Source organism: Castanea sativa, chromosome 5, assembly GCF_040712315.1.
Source record: "Castanea sativa cultivar Marrone di Chiusa Pesio chromosome 5, ASM4071231v1".
In the NCBI taxonomy this organism is placed as follows: domain Eukaryota; kingdom Viridiplantae; phylum Streptophyta; class Magnoliopsida; order Fagales; family Fagaceae; genus Castanea; species Castanea sativa.
Window position 1 is genome coordinate 59,668,948 of NC_134017.1, and position 12,476 is coordinate 59,681,423.

The following is a 12,476-nucleotide window of genomic DNA, read 5'->3' on the forward strand; positions in this document are numbered from 1 at the left end:
AATATATTGCATTGGAATGTAACTTCAACATAATGACACCCTTCCAACCTCCAATCAACCTGATTATATTTATTCTGAATGGATGGTTGTATTAGCTTCGTGTGGGACAACATCAGTAAGTGAAATTGATTGAATTTATATAATCTAAAAGCTTCGGTGTGAATTTTTTATTTTGAAGTTTTAATTATCTATCATGATGAAAGCAATCATAATGATTCTACAGATGCAAACTTCTCAATCAAGTGTGGTGGCCAAGAGATGCCTGCTGGCGGTATAGTGTATGAGGCTGAAAAGGAATCATCCTTTGGTCCAGCATTGTATTATGTTATTGATACAGAAAAATGGGCAGTCAGCAACGTGGGGAGGTTTGCTGAGAGAAATATTCAAAGTTACGTTGAAATCACTTTGGCAAAAGTCATTGCAACTAGCACCCCAGAGCTTTACCAGACTTCAAGGATGTCCCCAGGATCACTTAGATACTATGGCATAGGTCTTGATAATGTAACCTTGTTTTTTGCGGAAACTGGTTTTGATAATCGAAGCTCTCAAACTTGGAAGAGTCTAGGGAGGCGTGTATTTGATATCTACATTCACGTAACTCTAGATTGATTTAGAGAAAAATTATATTCCATTCTTTGACTAAAGATCATTACCTCCTCCTGTAGAGTTTCTATAATACAATTTCTATTTATTTGCATAGTGTTCCATTTTAATTCATTTAATAATAATTATAACATTCTCCTATAATTTCTTTTCTAGGGTCGTTGAGAATTGAAGGACTTTGACATATCAAAGGACGCAGGTGGGGTGGAGAGAGCAATTCCGATGAATTTTAAGGCTAATGTGTCAGAGAATTATCTTGAAATTCATCTATTTTGGGCTGGAAAGGGAACCTGTTGCATACCTGAAATAGGTTATTATGGGCCACTAATTTCAGCCATTCATGTTGTTTCAGGTAATGTATATGATATGATTTATGAATTGATTTGTGATGTTTTTAACATGATTATTTACTGCTAATTACTACTGATAAATAATTGCTCAGATTTTGTACCTAATGTTCCTGGGATTCCACCAAGCAATCGAGGAAAGAAAAGCAGGTTGGGTTTGATTGTAGGAATTGCAGTCCCTGTTGGAGTCGTGAGCGTGATTTTGATATATGCAGTTATTTACATGAAGCAAAAATCACATCAGTATTATGAGGAAGGTAAGAACATAACAGCAGTTGTGGAGGTACTGGTGAAATATAGCCTAAGAAACACTAATGGACTCTGTACCACTCACTTTTGACTAAAATTCAAGTTACTCTCTGATATTTGAAAAGGCTAAATCCTAGAATAGGTGTTGGAAAAGTATCAGTACTATTATTGCTTGGATAATGACATGAATCCTTTTCGTGAAATGGAATAAGGGTCTGGGCTAAATAGTTTTGGCAGGTCATTTTCGTGATGGGAAGATTGTAGCCGTGAAGCAATTATCGGTAGCATCTTACCAAGGGAGGGGTCAATTCATTACATAATTTCTACCATATCGGCTGGGCAACATCGCAATCTTGTGAAATTATATGGATGCTGCATTGAGGGAGATAGGCACCTTCTTGTTTATGAATATCTTGAAATCGGAAGCCTTGATCAGGTACTATTTGGTAGGACCATATTTTATGCTCATGCCATTCCTTTCGGTTGTTATGAAAATTTTATGAGAGTGATTGAATATAGATTAAGAAACGAAAAAAATAATATTGGAGAACCACTTTGGTTTTATGCCAGGTTGGTTTACTATGTAAGCTATTTTCTTAATTAGACTTCCAACGGAAAAGTATAGAGAAATCCGTAAAGATTCCTGAATGGTTCTTATTGACTTAGTGAAATCATATGATAGGTTACTTAAAGTGGTTATGTGGTTAGTTGTAGGGGAAAAATAGTTACTTTACTGTATATTAAGTTGATTAATAATATGTTTGACAAAGTTGTAACTAATATGAGAATAAGAAAAGGCATCACAAGTAAGTTTCTTATCACTATAGGTTTGCATCAAGGATCAACATTAAATCTATGTCTCTTTGTGTTGGCTACGGATGAGTTCACTAGATTAATTCAACATGAAGTCCTCTGATTTATGCTTTGGCGAATGGTATAGTTTTAGTGGATGAACTAAATGTAGAGCAATATCAAATAGAAATTTAAAGAGATGTTTTAGAATATAAGGATTTCAACTAAGTAAAACTGAAGTAAAATACATAGAATGTTAGCTTTGTACCGATATAAATAAAGATCAAGAGCTGTAAAACTTGAGGGTAAAGAGATACCAAATAGGAGTGCTTTTTATTTATTAGATCAAAAATTCAGAACGGTGTAGAGTTTGAAGATGATGTGAATCATAGGATATATGAGAGAAAGGTGAGGGAAGTAGAGAAGTGCACGCATTAGAAAAATTGTGTGATCGTGGAGTACTTATAAAGGAAAATTTTTATTAGATTTTTCTTATACAAACTATGATCCATGATACTAAATGTTAGGATCTTCAGAAATAACATGTTCATAAATTTATTTTAGCTTAAATGAGAATATTAAGGTGGATAACTGGAAATACAAAGAAAAATGGTATTCAAAATGAAGAAATTTACTTAAAAGATAGGAAAATAATTGATGAAAAGATGAGAGGGAGTCACTTGAAATAGTTTGGTTATGTGTAGAGGAATGTGATTAATATTCTCATTGACAGTAGTGGTAAAAGAACCATGTCAATTAAGGAAGCCACAAAGAGTACGATTTTGGATAAAATAAAAGGGCAGAAAAGATTACATGTATATGATCTTGATTAATTTGCGGGGGATTCATAACCAACCCCCAAGTTTTGGGAGTAAGGTGGGATTGTTGTTATATTATTAAGCATTGTCAATTATGTTTTGGTCCGTTCCCAAATATTTTGAAGTAGCCCAAATCTCCTATGAAAATATGTTTTTTCGCCCCAAGACATGATTTGATTTTTCCAATTTCTGATAATGTCTATATGGGAAGCTTTGTATTATTGCAATCAAATAACTCCTGAATCAGACATTTGATTGATTACTCTTAAATCTAATTGGATGTAATAATGCAGGTTAAAGTAAGTTGTGTCTTGATTGGCCTACTCGCTGCAGTGTTTGCTTGGGAACTGCAAGAGGACTTGCTTATCTCCATGAGGAGTCAGGACCAAGGATTGTACATCGAGATGTGAAGGCTAGAAATATTTTGATTGATCGAGAACTATGCCAGAAAATATCAGATTTTGGATTGGCAAAGCTTTATGATGACACTAAAACCCACATCAATACCCGAGTTGCAGGGACCATGTAAACTCCTTATCCACTTTCTCAAAGCCATTTTGTCTTTAATAGCCTTTTTTATATTGTACAAAGGTGCATAAGATATAGATCTTTATATAAGCACCTTAAAATCAATCAATAATTATTAGATTTATTAGAAGAATGATTAACTATTACAAACTTCACCTCAAAAAAAAAAAAAAAAAAAAAACTATTACAAACTTAAGGATGATATTGGAAAGTGATATTTTTTTTTCATTACTGATAATTATGTCATCATGGAAATTTAACCTGATTAGATACACTGACGGTTTTGATAAACTCTTATTTTAATTTTAAATCTTGTAGAGGCTATTTGGCACCAGAATATGCAATGCGTGGGCACTTGACTGAGAAGGCTGATGTTTTCGGTTTTGGTGTTGTTGCTTTGGAGATCCTTAGTGGGAGACTAAACTCGGACAATATTTTGGACACAGAAAAAATTTATCTCCTTCAGTGGGTATGGGAAAGGAATTTTTTCTCTCTTTATCCATTTCTTAAATTATTGTTTTTGAAAAGAAAGTTCTTATTTGCTCTCCTTGTCATGAATCACCAGGCATGGACTCTAGATGAAAATAACCAGATTTTAAGGCTGGTAGATCCCACATTATCAGAATTTGATGAAAATGAAGCTGCTCGAGTGATAGCAGTATCTTTGTTGTGCACACAGGCGTCACCAAACATGCGGCCACCAATGTCCCGTGTTGTGGCCATGCTTGCAGGAGATATTGAGGTAGGCATTGTTACATCAAAGCCAAGTTATTTAACTGATTGGAACTTCAAAGATATAACAAGCAACTTTTTGAGTGAAGAATATAGAAAGCATCATGGGGATAACACCGATCTTAGCCAACTTGGTGATCCATTGCCTTCTCCTATAAATGTTACTAAAATCATGCTTGGTGGCATAGTTGGAGATGGAAGGTGAAAACATTTTTCTTTGTTGCAGTCACTCAGGAACATCGCCTTTGCTATCTAAGGAACTTCAAATTCAAACTCTTTATGCTTGACTGGCTTTCACCTTTTGCAAATGATAATATGTGATGTCATGTGTGTAAATACTGAGATATTTGTCTTGTCTTGTATCATGATTTCGACCAACAATGAAAATTTTTCTTCTTTAGGAAGCTATAGGCCTATAGCTTCATAATATCAATGTGAAATCATATGCTTGACCACAATTTATTTAGCGCTCCATTCCATGTTTGTGTACCTAGACCTAGGCTATGCTTGTCATGCCATGTGCTATTGTAGCCCTTTTGTCGGTTTGTCTTTCTTTCTTGCGTTTGGCCTCTTGGTTTGGACCCGATCTAGACCCTGTGGTCTTTGTCATCGTCTGTACACCTTGGCCCATATCAAAGGGTTTGGATCATTCCTTTTTGCATGTCTTTGTTTGCTTGCTTCTATGTTTTATGCTTGTGCTGGCCTCTCTAGTTCTAGACTTTGCCATGTTTGGCACCCTTAGCGGGTTTGTGGTTGTGTGGTTACATCCAATGCCCATGAGGCCTTGTTTGGATGTAATCATTTGGGAGGCATCTCTGGATGCTAGGTTACTTCGTGCATACCTTTCCGCTTTTTCGCTCAGTGCGATGATTTGCTTATCATGTTTGTTTATGTCACCCGTCAACTTTCTTTGCATCTTTACATACTTGCTTACATGTCCATGCATAAGTCCTGCTTGCTAGTGTGTTATCCATACTTTAACACAATGAAGCTATGGACATTCGATCCAAACCTACATTTGTCCCTCGCAGACACCACCTTTTGTTTGCCTGTTTGCTTTTTTGTCCGCTTGCTTTCTCATTTGTTTGCTTATTTTTGCTCATCATGTCTCTTGTCACATGCTATTCTTACTACGTCTATCATGCTTATCACTTTGTGCCTCCCTTGTATGCTAGGACACTTGGAGCTAAGGCACGGCCTCCTAAGCGCAAGCGAAAAAGGGCATGGATTCAAGCGTGTAGATTTGAGCCTAGCGGCTGTGTACAGTAGGTTTAGGAGTTTGGTTTACCCCTTTGGGTTATGTACTCTTTTAAACCCCCTTTCCTTCCTCCTCCCTTTCTCTCTCAGATAGTTTGTATTAGGTATATTATGTCGTATACCATTCATCCTCATCTCTAGAGTATGGCGACCCTTGTTTATTTTCTAACACCTATATTTTGGGCCATGCTCTAGGGATGTGGGCATGTACTTTTCTGGTCTGTGTGCTTGCGTTGTGCATGATGTATGTACATAATACTTGCTCGCCTCTTTCGGTATGATTGTCACAGTCTATGTCACCTAGGGCAAGCGATGCCTAATTTTCACGGTGAAAGCAAGGTGACATGTCGTCGGGTTTTCAACGTGAAAATCTGGTATTTCGCCTGAACGCCTTAGGAAAGCATAGATTGGGACCACACTTATTCAAAAGCCAAACCTCAAAACCCTATGCATGCAAAGCCTCGAAAGCCAATACCAAAATTATGTTTTTATTGTCAATTTCCGAAAATTAAGATTTTATCAAAACAAAGGACTGTCCTTAGACAGGCGATGTGGGGTGCCTAACACCTTCCCTACACATAACCAAACTTCCAAACTCAAGAATCAAGATTTTTGACATCCACATTAGATTAGGAAAAATGACCTTTTTCTTAGCTTAGGATTGGTAATAAAATTGAAAGTTCGGATTTTTGCTAAAAACACAAGAGTTGTTCAGACTCCCAAATATAAAAAAAATTACAGCTCGGTTGATTTTTCTCTAACTTAACTAAGTGCGAAATAAAGTAAATGCAAGCAAACAAATAATAGAACTACTCTAAGCCATATTCATCAAATATCAACAATAAAATGAAAGCTAAAAGAGTAGAGAAGAATAATGCAAACACAAGATAACACGGCGATGTGTTATCGAAGAGGAAACCAAAGAACTCGGTGAAAAACCTCTCCACCACCCTTCAAGCGATAAATCGATCCACTAGATAATAAGTTGGGATACACAAATAGCAAGAGACCCTCCAAGCCTAATCTACCCAATGTACTTAAGCCTTCCAAGCTCCTACTCCAACAAGGCTTCTCGGAACTGTGCCTTGTTTAGCTTTTCGGATCTCGCAATTCAGCCCGATTGCATCCGCCAAAGCTTGGCTTCTTCCAATGCTTCCCATCAGCATTAAAGCCTCACTTAACACTCAAATTGGGTGTAGTAAGTGATTGAGCTATCGACCTCTCAAGAATATAGATATGGAGAGGTAAGAGTAAGAGGAAAGCCACAAAGGATTGTGTAGATAATTGTGAGTATAATAATCTTTAACTCTCAAGTGTGTATGCTAGGGTTTTCTCTCTAAAAAACACTCCTTATAATATGTGGGTAATGAGGGTATATATAATGTGGGTGAAAATAGGGTGTAGCAAATATGCCAAAATAGCAAACCAGAACGTTTCGCGAGTATTTCACAAGAAGACCTTACTCGCAAAATTACTCGCGAAAACCAATTGTCATGACTCTTCGCATTCCAATTATGTGCTCTGCACGTGGCTCACTTCATGGGAAGGCTTCTCGCAAAACTTCTCGCGAAATCCACTTTGTCTTCAATAAAAACTTGAGTCTTCACACTCTCTCTCACACACAACCCATACAATGAAATCCCACATAAAATATAGGGTAAACATGATTAAACATAATTACAATCAAATTTGGCATGGAATTAAAGCCAACACAAAATAATTGTAAATAACAACTTTACAAAAATCAAGTAGAAACAGGTGACCAATCACACTTAAGAAAAACCCAATGATTGGTGGCGACTTCACTCACCTTTGGTAATCCCTTAAAATTTGGCCTAGATTCTTGCCATAACACCAAAGGTAGACCTACCTTCCTCCACCGAGAGAGAGAGCACCCGAAGCTCCGCGCAAACACACACAACCACTATCGAGAGGGACCCTCTACGGGGCCCCGCGCGTGTGGGAGCATCGCCATGGTGGGTGGTTAGACGAAGGCACAGTGGTGGTGGTTTTTCCCGCTGCCGATCGAGGCCGGACGTCAACAACCCATGCAAAACAGTTAGTCTCAAATTGGAGATTTGTGCAACAAAGGAAAGAAGGTTACTACAAGATCAAGTCCAATTGGGTATTGGAGTGAATGTTCAACTATAGGTTGGTATTTTGTGATAAGCTAAGGTAGTGGTAAAATTCCTCATATATGTAACCACTTGAATATTGATTAGTAGATTCTTGGGAGTGGTGACTTTAAATACACTCTGTGGGGTTTTTGCCTTGCGAGAGGTTTTTCCCATTTGTTAATAAATTACCGTGTCAATTTAACTTCTGTTGCATTTAGTTTATATGGTGATTTGTTGGTGCCTCCACGATTTGCATGTAATTTGACCTAATTAATCAACTTAAGTAATTGAATTAATTAACCAAGCTCAATCTATTTTAACCCAACATTTTAAATTAAAAAATTCTATTAATTATTAAAAAAATACTTTCTAGAATTTCTTCTTCTTTTTTTTCTCAAAGCATTAGATCAATGAAGAACACTAACAAATTTTCTAAGGAACCAAATAGAAAAATAAATAAATAAAAGAATCAATTCCAAAAAATAAAAAATAAAAATATAACTTAACAGTTTGAATGAAGTCGATCTGAACAACTTTGAATTAATTTTCATCTGAATGCACAACCAGTGGCCGGGGCCTAAATCCATTTCCCAAACCTGGACAACACGATCGAAGTGTTTATGGACGAGCACGTACGTAATGAAAATCCTAAACGGTCCTCCAAGCATACTGGTGCTGGGCTGAATCCATTAAAGACCATTTGTTTTTTTTATTGAACTTCTTTCACCTGGCATCAACTTGTTGGTGCTGGGCTGTATGTTCATGAAGAATCCTTTTGGGCCATTTTTAATTAATTTATTTAAATTTTGTTCCTTTCATTTTTATTTTTCTATTTGGTTGCTGAGAAAATTTATTAAGGCTCTTCATTCATTTAATGCTTTTTTTTATGAAATTATTTTAATAATTAATTGGATTTTTTAAATTTTTTTAAAAAAGAACAAATTGTCGACACTGGACACAGTGGAGTGCAACTCTGTTGCCTCAAATCAAAATAATTCCATCCAACAAACAATGGGACATTGTATGTGTTTGATGGAAGGACCCAATGAATCGAAAGATGTGATGGTTTTCTTTTGTTTACACACTGAAAATGAGAAGGTTATATAAGTGGGAATTATAGATTGGTAAATGTTGGGGAAGGAGAAGGGAGTGTTGTGCCAAGGTGAGAGCAAGAGTTAAAATGAAGTTTGGGACTAGCCGTAGGACCCAATATTGGATTTGGGAGGGCCACAAGAAGAGGAGGAAAGCTGTGCTTCTCAGAGGCTGAGAGGGATGCTGCCCTGAGCTAGATTGACTGGAAAAACTTATTCATTGTCCCCTTATGTGCGTCTGCGTTTTCTTCTGCGCGTTTTCTCTTTTTTTTTTTTTTTTTTTTTTTTTTTTTTTTTTTTTTTTTTTTTTTTCTGCTGCTGCACAAAAATGGGTGTTACAGCTACTGTTTATGCACTGTTTATAAACAGTAGTCACAACTTTTGACCAATTCAACTATGAACAGTACATCATGTACTGTTTATGGGACCCACAAATTTCACTTTTTAGCAACTTTTTCATTAAAAATTAGTCCCACGGCATTATTCACACATTTAAAAATTATTTTGCTACAGTGTTTTTAGTTTTCAATTTTCAGCTTCAGCAAAATAGTATCTAGTTAAGAGTTTCGTAACTTAAATTGGTTAGTACCTATTATTTGGTATTTGTTGTGAATTGGGATAATTGAAAGATAGTGTAGTCAAATCGAGATGGTCAATCTCCTGAACTTAAGAGAGAAAATAGACATTTTTTATTATTTTTCTGCTTAATTCTCATTAATGCATTCAATGTACATAAATAGCCAAGGATGAAATAACCTCATCAACAAATCCTAAAACATAAGAACTAATCCTATCCCAAAACATAGGAATTAAATTAAATACAAACAAATAACAATACTAATCTATCTATGAAGATTTTTTCTGTCACTAAACTAATTCAAATAATTTATCCAATACCTGGGTCATAACAGTATTTTTTCCGGAAATATTTAGGGTTTAAATCTTTCTACAACTGTCAAATATAATTGATAAGAATAAGAATGACATAGAGAGAAGGGAAATAAAGTAAAGGACAAAATTTAGCTACAAAATTGCACTACAACCTTACTAAAAAAATAAACATTACTACATATTTTAAAAATCTAATCATTGAATCGTATGTTCTTTACGCTCTTAATACATGTGTCAAATTTTGTGTCAATCGGATATTATTTACTATATAATCTATAGGCTTATAATTTATGTATAATTTTAAACTATAAAAACTTGCAATTTAAACAATTTATTGATGACATAGCTATTGATGTTTAATTTTTTAGAAATTTTGCAAGTATGGAGGATATAAAAAGAATATATAATCCAATTGTGGATTTGTCAAAATTCACTTCTAATAAAAATATATTAAATAAGGTTGTAGTCTTAGGTTACGACAAATTTTACAGCCAGGGACGGAACCAAGATTCGAACATGGGGGACCAAAGCTTAAAACAAAATACTGCATATAAAATAAGTGTTTCTTAAATATTTGATATTATAAAAATGTCGATAAAGTATAACATACAAAATAAGTGTTTTTTAAACATTTTAACACATTTATTAAAATGGAACTCGATGCTCTTTTAAGTCTCGAAAGTCGTCTATGATTGATTATGTACCAAATTTTGCAGCAATCTCCTTCTCAATGTACAAAATCATAGTCCATTAGAAAATCATCAGTTATGTCTTCAGAATTATTTAGATTTTTTCTTTTGAAAAAATTCAATATTGTAGTGGACTTACTCATGGTCTATAAATTTAAAAAAAAAATATTTCATTATTTCCATATTTCGTAGTTCTATACACCAACTAAAAAAAATGGACTTCTCAAAAAAAAATTTATAATCCCCCCTGCCCTACTGTAGGTCCATCTTGTTTACAGCTAAATTTTGTCCGTAAGTGAATATGTATAGTGAACGTATTGGCTACACACACGCAGTGCCGAGTGGGACACTCCCACTATTAAAGTTTGGAGGACTTTAGAGGCAGGTAGGATGCACAATTCACACTAGAACAAAACTGTGATTGGGACTTAGGAGATGCACACATTGGTCCTCTTAGATATTTTAGCAGAGTAGTACTAACCATCCAATGATTTTAGCCATTCTTCTTCAAAGTGGTGGTGACTTGACTAGCTCCAATCAAGTTTTGTGGGTTCCTTGACGTGACCAACTTGCTTGGAACAACTGAGGAAGCTCTTTACTTTTAGCAAGTTCATCGTTGTTTTGTTTAAGAATTTTTTTTTTTTTGATAATGTAATTGTGGGGAGTAAGAAGACCCTGATGGGAATGTGGGCCTTTGGGCCATGCTAAGGAAAGCCGACCTGCTCTTGGGTTTAGAACTTGTTAGTCTTATGGGTCGGCCCATACGCCGAGGATCCAAGGATCCAGCCGAGGGTGAATTTTTCTTCGGACGGACACCGAAGAACTTGGGACTTCATGGTAAAGGTTAGGGAATGACACGGTCAAGACCAATAGTTAAAGGGGGTAAACCCTTGAATGTCCTAGAAGCACCGATGTTAGAGAAATACCAAAGATAAAGGCTGCCACCTCCACATTAAAGACCCTGCACCTACCACCCTGGCCGCATTAATGGGGAAGTGACACATGAACAGTGGAAGGGAAACTTCTGGTTACTATTCAAAGGCACTGAGAAAAGAAATATCTAGGCTAAGAGGGAGTTGGGGCAACACGTGTACAAAGTATCAAAAAGAGGAGTATTTAAGGAGTAACTTAGAACAGAAATGGGGGTCTCTCTTTTTTGTAATAAAAAAGAAAAAGAAAAAAAGAGAAAGAGATAATATAAGAACAGCTCTCGGCTTACGTCCGAGCAGGTTGATTTACAATATTCCTTGTTGTTTTCAGGTGTTTGCAATCTTTGGCTTGTCATTTATTCCTCAAACACTTTTAACTTGGGTTTCAAGCCCACACTCTACAAATTCATATTGTTTAAGGCTCATTGGGCCTGAGCCCGTAACTGTTCTTGGGGCCAGGTGCAATTGTGCAAGCATAGGGTCATATCGGCTAGCTGACCTAGATGAAAGAATTGTACCACGCCCGTGGAATGTAAATAATCTTAGAAGGTATTATTATTAATAAAAGGGGTTTTTGTCAGTTAATATTTCAAAGTTATGAGTACCTCTGACACCTGCTGTTACTGTTCTTAAGAATCAAACAGAAACTTGGTTAAGTGCAGTCCTCGGACCACAAACCTTGTGAAAATTGATGTCTTGTCATTTGTTAAACAGAACCTTAGTTATGCCGAGTCTTCGGACCTCCTACTTTGGAGAAATTAACATTTGAAGTTACTGTTCTTAAGAATCAAACAGAAACTTGGTTAAGTGCAGTCCTCGGACCACAAACCTTATGGAAATTGATGTCTTGTCATTTGTTAAACAGAACCTTAGTTACGCCTGGTCTTCGGACCTCCTACTTTGGGAAAATTAACAATTGAAGTTACTGTTCTTAAGAATCAAACAGAAACTTGGTTAAGTGCAGTCCTCGGACCACAAACCTTGTGAAAATTGATGTCTTGTCATTTGTTAAACAGAACCTTAGTTACGCCGGGTCTTCGGACCTCCTACTTTGGGAAAATTAACATTTGAAGTTACTGTTCTTAAGAATCAAACAGAAACTTGGTTAAGTGTAGTCCTCGGACCACAAACCTTGTGGAAATTGATGTCTTGTCATTTGTTAAACAGAACCTTAGTTACGCCGGGTCTTCGGACCTCCTACTTTGGGGAAATTAACATTTGAAGTTACTGTTCTTAAGAATCAAACAGAAACTTGGTTAAGTGTAGTCCTCGGACCACAAACCTTGTGGAAATTGATGTCTTGTCATTTGTTAAACAGAACCTTAGTTACACCGGGTCTCCGGACCTCCTACTTTGGGGAAATTAACATTTGAAGTTACTGTTCTTAAGAATCAAACAGAAACTTGGTTAAGTGCAGTCCTCGAACCACAAAC

The 12,476-nt window shown here is 36.1% G+C and overlaps 1 pseudogene; it reads left to right on the forward strand.

Moving 5' to 3' along the window:
* The first annotated feature begins 231 nt into the window (after positions 1-231).
* Positions 232-4,274, forward strand: LOC142636337 (putative LRR receptor-like serine/threonine-protein kinase At1g56130; annotated as a pseudogene).
* Positions 4,275-12,476: the final 8,202 nt, after the last annotated feature.